We start from the raw sequence: 6765 nt of genomic DNA, 5'->3' as shown, positions 1-6765 counted from the left end.
AGAGCAGGGTCACTGGAAAGAGTCGACCAAGTATCACCTCGAAGTCTAGCACAATGCCTGGCACACAGTAGGCGCTTAGCAATAACACTATTATTACACTGAAAACTGCACTGAGGCCCTAACCGGTTTGGCTCAGTGGATGGAGCATCAGCCTGCGGACTAAAGGGTCCCTGGTTCGATTCCGGTCAAGGGCATATACCTTGGTTGTGGGCACATCCCCAGTAGGGGGTGTGCAGGAGTCAGCTGATCGATGTTTCTCTCTCATCGATGTTTTTAATTCTCTATTCCTCCCCCTTCCTCTCTGTAAAAAATCAATAAAATATATTTTTAAAAAAACAAAAAACTGCGCTGTGGATGCCCAAGGAAACAAAGTCCCTTGATAAAGGGTTAAAAATTTTGAATCTTATGAGCGCTACATATGACATATTTTCCTGCCTTCAGACAGTCAACTGATCATCTTGTAATCTTTTCTGAAGACACCGGGTCATTACTTAAAACGCAAAAACTCCTTCACAGCCCAAAGCCTGCCTGTATTTAGAAATCAAACAGCAATCCTCACTTGGCTGCATTTACCCCAACACTCACTATCCAGACCACTGGGTCTTGGGTCTCCGGGGAGGCTGTGAGAGGCGTCGGAATCGCGGTCCACGTCTCTGTCAACAGTCTCTCCTCATAGGCCCTGGAGGGACACGGATGTCCCTGCACCAGCCACTGTTTCCCCCCGGCTGTGGGGTAAAAATCCAGACATCCAGGCGGGTCACCCAGTCACAGAGCTACTGGTGACCGGCCACAGAGGGTGACTAGCGCTTCTGAGTCACACACCTGAAGCACATTTGGACGAGGCTTCGAATCCAAAGCTCAGATTCTGCTAGTTCCAGTTTGGGGACTTTAGCAACAAAAAATACAGGCTGCCCACTTAGGTTTGAATTTTTGGAATCGGTATATCCCATGCCATGTTTGAGATGTCCTTACACTAAAAACGTGTTCGTCCTTGTCTGAAATTCAGATTCATCTGCCACCTGCCATGTTGTCTGGCAGCCTGCGCTGCCTCTGCCCGGTGTTGGGTGGACACAGAAACCACCTTGGCAAAGGAGAACTAGAACATCCTGGAAGCCGCACTTGCTGTCACTCGGTCTGAATAAAGGTCATCTCCACAGGAGGCCTTGTCTGAACCTCACAGGGGCTCTCAGCTCCCACCTGCTCTTTGTAACAACTTCATCCAGATACAATTCGCACACCATGCAATTCACTCCCAGCGTGCAAATCAGTGGTATGTTTTATACAGTCACAGTGCATTTAAAAAGTTTATTTATTGATGGCTTTTTAGAGGGAGAGAGAGGGGGGGAGAGAGAGGGAGAGAGAGAGGGAGAGAGAGAGAGAAACGTTGATTTGTTGTTCCACTTATGTATCCATTCACTGGTTGATTCTTGTATGTGCCCTGACCAGGGATCAAACCCACAACCTTGGTGTTTGGGGAGGACGCTCCAGCCACCTGAGCTACCTGACCAGGCCATTTTAAACGTTTTCATCACCTCAGCTAGAAGCCTCGTACCCATCAGCAATCACTCCCATCCCCATCTCCAGCCCCTGACCACCACTCACCTACTCTAGTCTCTGTAGATTTGCCTCTTCCAGGCATTTTCTATAAAGGAAATCCTAGGGGTGCGGCCTTTTGTGTCTGTGGCAGGTCTCGGGGCTCCATTCCTTCCTACAGCTGAGCGATGATCCCTCGTGGGACAGACCACAGTCTGTATGCACGTGGCCATGGAGGGGCCTGGGGGTGGTGTACACCCCCTGGCTCCCTCCCAGGGGCTGGCGGTCCCATCGCCCCGCTTCCTGCTTGCGCGCCCGCAGCGCTCTGGTCCCCTCCGTGCGCGCGCCTGCTCCCTCTGCCTCCCCTGCGTGCGCTCCGAGGGCGCGGCTTTATCTGAATCTCCGCTGCATATGGGGCCACAGCAGATGCAGGAGTGGCTGGAGCGGCCCTGCTGCCGCTGAGTCGGGGCCCTGGGACCCGGGCCCCCGCGCGGAGGGGGAGGGAGAGGGGAGTTCTCGTCTTTTCCAGGGAGGAAACCCCAAGTGGTGCCCCAGACGCCCGGTCCTCTTGGCCACAGCGGTCTGTGTTTGAGCGTCTGCGCGACCAACCTTGTCGCCCTCTGAATCTTTCACGTAAAAAGGAGAGGTTGGCGCGGGTGGGGGAATGGGGTACTGGAGGGGGGAGCCTCTTCTCCAAACTCGCTGGTTCCGCCAAGACGCAAATCCCGCAGCAGCGTCAACAGCTGAGTGCCCTCCCAGCCCCGCGGGGTGCACCCGTGAACCCCTCTGCTCGCTGTTCTTATTTTTGCAGTTTGGGAGACTTTTCCAAGCATTCCTCTCTTCTGGCAAAGGACACTTTTATCTGCTCATCTGAGTCAGGACTTTATTCATTGGGCAGTTCTTTAATTCCACCTGTGTTCCATTCATCACAAAGTACCCCAACCTGGGTGGCCCAAAACAACAGCCTTTTATTCTCTCACACTTCTTTTTTTTTTTTAATATATTTTTATTGATTTCAGAGAGGAAGGGAGAGGAAGAGAGAGATAGAAACATCAATGATGAGAATCATTGATCATTGATCAGCAGACTCCTGCACGCCTCCTACTGGGGATGAGCCTGCAACATGGACATGCACCCTTGACTGGAATCAAACCCGGGACCCTTCAGTCCACAGGCCGAGGCTCTATCCACTGAGCCAAACCGGCTAAGGCTTTCACACTTCTGAAAGCTATAGTCCAAAAGCAAGGGCTTCTGGAGAGCCACACCCCTGCAGGCCGGGGTGGTCCATCTTTCTCCAGCTTGGGGGGGGGGGGGCGGGGGGGGGGTCCTGCCAGAGAGCCTTGGCCCTGTCCTCCTGGGGCTCTCCTCCTGGGGCTCCCCTCCTGCTCCCTCCTTTTCTCATAAGGACACTGTGGTCTTGGAGTAAGGCCCGCCCACTGCATATGACCTCATTGTAATTCACAGCGTAGTTAGCTCTGCCAAGACCCATTCCCAAGTAAGGTCAGATTTGCAAATGCTGGGGAATAGGACTCCGCGTATTTTCTTAAAAGATACAGTTCATTAGAAAACTGTGGTACATCTACACGATGGAATACTACGCTGCTGTAAAAAAGAAGGAACTCTTACCATTTGCAACAGCATGGATGGAACTGGAGAGCATTATGCTAAGTGAAATAAGCCAGTCAATGAAGGAAAAATACCACATGATCTCACTCATTTATGGATAATAAAGACCATTATAAACTTATGAACAAAAATAGATACAGAGGCAGAGCAGCCTCGAACAGATTGTCAAACTACAGCAGGATGGCTGGGGAGGGTTGGGGGGCAGGAGGGGAGGGTAAGAGATCAACCAAAGGACTTTTATGCATGCATATAAGCATAACCAATGGACATAAGACACTGGGGGGTAGGGGAGGCCAGGGGATTTCCAAGGGCGGGGAAAAAAAGGAGACATATGTAATACTCTTTGTAATACTTTAAGCAATAAAACAATTTTAAAAAAAGATACAGTTCAACTCGCAGCATCTCCCTCCGAGAAGGAAGTCTTCCTGGGATTGGAATTAGAATTGTACTCTGTTTTTATCATAATTTTTCCTTTCTCTCACTGAAGGACATGGTGTTCTCCTGCTGGTTCTGTGTAATGTCATTTAGCAAGAGATCACTGTTTTCCTCATAAAGCACCCTGCCTTTCTTAACTACATTTATTTCTATTTTATGGTTTCAGTCACTGTTGTGAATGGAAATTTTTTCTTATTTTTATTCCTAGATGTTTATTGCTAGGGTATAGGAAAGGTGTTGTTTTGTGTTTGTATTGAACCTAGGGAGTGTGCTTTTAACAGCTAGTGTAGGTATTTTGGGTTTTTGCAGGGACAGAACTCTATAAACAGAATGTGGCATCTTGGAATATTCTGCAGCTCCTAAGCAGAATGAAGGGTAGCTATCAACTGACCTTGAGCCATTTCCACAACGTAGTGTTAAGTGGGGAAAAGATGCAAGAATGTGTAATGGAATCCCAAGTTAGAACACAATGCAGAAAGGGCCATATACACGGGCATCTGTGTTCATGGGAAAATACAGAATGTTAGCTGGCTAACCTGGGCTACTTGTTAGGGTGGGGAGTTAACAAAAAGGGAAGAGGAGAGAAGAGGTGAAGGCACCTAAGCCAAAAAAGAATGAAAAATGACTACAAAAAATCCAAAATCATAGGATACAGTCACTATACATTATGTGACTTTGTATATTTATACTAGTATTTATATTTACATTATGTACTTGTTCTATGTGTTCAGAGAAACTTTTTCCCTCCTTTAATTAAGTGAGGCTTTTTATTGTTTTTCTTTCTTTTCTTTTCTTTTTCTTTTTTTTTTAAATTAAGGGCCCCTCACTGGTCCTACTTCCAGAAATGGCCACGCCCAGGTAGAAAGGGGAGGAACCAGGCAGCCTGGGAGGGCTCATCTCCACAACATTCCATTTACACACAGAACTAAACAGACAAGCACAGAGTCACCATTGTGGTTAGAAGTTGGCAGCATGGAAAAGGGGGGGCGGGGGACAGGAGGGAAGTAGGGGTGTCATTAAAAAAAATACAGGCCCTCCCGGTGCCTGGGTGGGGGGACTCGGTCTGCTTCAACCCAAGAGGAATCAGAAGATCAGAAGCTATTTGGGAGGCCAGAGCCCTCAGGGGTGGAGGGAGAAGGGAGGTCCAGGGGGTGGGGGCTGTTTGGTAACTGGGTGAAGGGATTGCCCTCCCCCTGCTGGGATCCCCCCAGCCCTGGGGTCTGGCAGGAGGGAGGCAGCCTGCACCCCCCCTTAGGCAGGTCTGGGGCTGCCAGAGGCTCCCAGCAGGGGCTGGGGTCTCACGAAGGCTTGCCCTTCAGGGAGGTGACAGCACTGCCCCCAGCTTCTCTGCCAGAGGGCAGCGTCCTTGACCTCGGAGCTGCTTGCCTGTGACTCCTGCTTGATCCAGTCAGCTTCTTGGTGGCAGCCTTGGGGCTGGCATAGATCATTTTGCTCTTAAGGGTGCAGACTCGGGGGCCCAGGAGATAAACCCCAGGTCCCCTTGCTCTCCTCGGTCTCATAGGTCGCGTCATACAGGGCACCAGCAGCAGTCTTTGTCCGGCAGCATCTTGACGAAGGTGGCGTCGGGGCCTCCTGTCTGGCCCACATCACCCTCCAGGATCTCCATGCCTCCTCCGGAATGACGTCCTTCCCATCTTTACTCGGGCAGGAGAGCAGCCCTTCTTGCGCGTCTTCGCCTCCCTGTGCCAGGGACGCGCGCACCTTCATGTCACTGAACACTTGGATGACGCCGGCAGAGGCAGCCACACCTGCGGCCATGCTTCCGGAAGCCAAGGAGACAGCATGAGAGCCTGAGAAGAGGGAGCTGCTGCAGCTGCGGCCGGGACCTGACTCTGTCCGGAGCAACTTAAAAACATGATCCCCACTTTTGTCCCATTTTGTTAAGATTAGCTGACATAGGACATTGTATTCATTGCAACAGAATGATCTGATGTCAGTATAGATTGCACAGTGGTCACCACAGTAAGGTTGGTTAATATCCATCACCTCTACACACTTACAATTTTTTTTCTTGTAATGTGAACTTTTAAGGTCTGCTCTCTTGACAACTTTCAAATATACAATACAAATATGTTAACTATAGTCAGCGTGCTGTACATTATACCCCCGGAACTTACTGATCTTATAACTAGAAGTTTGTACCTTTTGACCCCTCCCCCGTGTCCCTCCCCGACCTTCTGAGCTCTGTGTCTGAGTTCCGTGTTTTCAGATTCCCATGTAAGTGAGGTCGCTTGGTACTTGTCTTTCTCTCTCTGACTTCTTCACTTAGCGCAATGCCCCCGAGGTCCACCCATGTCGCTAAGGCAGGGTTTCCTCCCTTTTGAAGACTGAGTAGTATTCCATCGACTATACATACCACCTTCCTTCATCCACTCACCCAGCAGTGGACACTGAGGTCGTTTCCATGTCTTGGCTTCCGTAAAAAAAAATTTAAGTTCATGCCAAAGCGAAGAGGTGAGAGCCTGATGGCGTGGGTGGCCCTGGAAGCCAGGCCTGAAGGGGAGACACAGACCGGGTCCTGGAGGGCACCCCGGGGGGCCTCTGGCTGCTGCTGAGAGGGGGAGGCACTGACATCTGGGTTTTTGTTTGCAGGTATCTATGTCCCATTTTCTAAGAGCAGCCAAACACTTCTTCTGAGCCTCCTCTCTCCCCTTCCTTCTCCATCACCCTGCACTGCCCTCTTTTTTTTTTTTTAATTGATTTGAGAGAGAGAGAGAGAGAGATCAATTTGTTGGTCCATTTATGTATGTATTCATTGGTCGCTTCTTGTATGTGCTCTGACTGAGGCTCAAACCTGCAACCTTGGCCTATCAGGATGATGCTCCAAGCAACTGAGCTGCCTGGCCAGGCCCACTGCCCTCCTCTTGGTGGGGTTTTTGGCCATGGTCCTGCTCCCCTTCAAGTCTGACTCTTGAGCCCAGGCAAACCCACCGGCAGCTCTATGAGCCCCGGACGAGATCGCTCCTCACCTGGCGATACCTGGCCTGTGTCCTGTCTGAGGCCGGTTAGAGAGGTCTTCCTTTTTCTTTGACATTTTTAGCCTTCCCAAATATATTCCTCTCTGGCCCAAATTAGCTACAGACCATCTCTACTTACAAAGTACCCTAGGTGATTAAAAAAACAACAACAACTGAAAATCTCCTACCGTCT

At 50.1% G+C, this 6765-nt stretch overlaps 1 pseudogene; it reads right to left on the bottom strand.

The window, feature by feature from the left end:
- Nucleotides 1-4636: 4636 nt before the first annotated feature.
- Nucleotides 4637-5435, bottom strand: LOC102431779 (annotated as a pseudogene).
- Between the last annotated feature and the right edge of the window lie 1330 nt (nt 5436-6765).

Source organism: Myotis lucifugus, unplaced genomic scaffold, assembly GCF_000147115.1.
Source record: "Myotis lucifugus unplaced genomic scaffold, Myoluc2.0 scaffold_5489, whole genome shotgun sequence".
NCBI classification, from domain to species: Eukaryota; Metazoa; Chordata; class Mammalia; order Chiroptera; family Vespertilionidae; genus Myotis; species Myotis lucifugus.
This window is presented reverse-complemented; position numbering and strand designations above follow the sequence as displayed.